We start from the raw sequence: 1,000 nt of genomic DNA on the forward strand, positions 1-1,000 counted from the left end.
TTGATTGCGAATATACATATATACTCTAAATAATGAATGAATGATACAACATATTCTAATTGCAAAAACTTTCTACAAAAATTTATCAGATAGATAAATTGATAAATTAATTAAAATTCTTACATTCTTATCAAAAATCAAAATTAAAAAAACATTAAGCATCTAATTATATTGAAACATTTAAGTACTACTTTTATATATTACAGATTCTACCTATATAAAATTCGGACGCAGATTTCATTTAAAATTATTAACAGGTACAATTTTCATTTCGTACGATAAATCCTTAATATTATTTACATTTGCATTCAGTCTCGGTCCTATTGGCAGTTCAACTCCCAAATGTTTATGTTTCACATAAAACAATTTAATATATTTCATTAAATTAAGAATAAAAAGTTCTCGTTTCTATTATATTTCGGCTATGGTACAACTTTTGTTTCAAAGAAACATCCCACTTATCATTCTTAATGTAAGAAATTTCAATATAACCAAATTAAGAACAAAAAAATAAATTATTCTAAATTCTAGATTTTGCTAAAAGAAATTTCAATATGAACGAATTAATAAAAAATAAAATTCCCGATCTGATATATTAACTAAGTTCAACTACCATACGCTTCGTTAACAGTCTTTTCGCGTATTTTTTTTTTTTTTTTTTCTATTTTTTTTAATAGAAGAAACTTCAATATGACCAGATTAAGAATCAAATCTTATTTTTTAAATTTATACTCTAAGATCGATTTATACGATACATACTAAATAAACACCGACTATATACAATACAATTATATATACATCTAACACAACCAGCTTTGAAGAACTTGATTTTTTTCTTAAAAAAAAAATCTCCTAAATTATTTTAAAAACTATTCAAAAATTCAACGGGAATCCCCTTTGAATTTTTCCCTTCAATTTCTCTTGCCTATTTGGTTATTATCCGAACCGAAAGAAAAAAAAAAAAAAAAAAAAAAAAAAAAAAAAAAAAAAAAAAAAAAAA

The sequence above is a fragment of the Apis dorsata genome, unplaced genomic scaffold (genome assembly GCF_000469605.1).
Source record: "Apis dorsata unplaced genomic scaffold, Apis dorsata 1.3 scaffold_88, whole genome shotgun sequence".
In the NCBI taxonomy this organism is placed as follows: domain Eukaryota; kingdom Metazoa; phylum Arthropoda; class Insecta; order Hymenoptera; family Apidae; genus Apis; species Apis dorsata.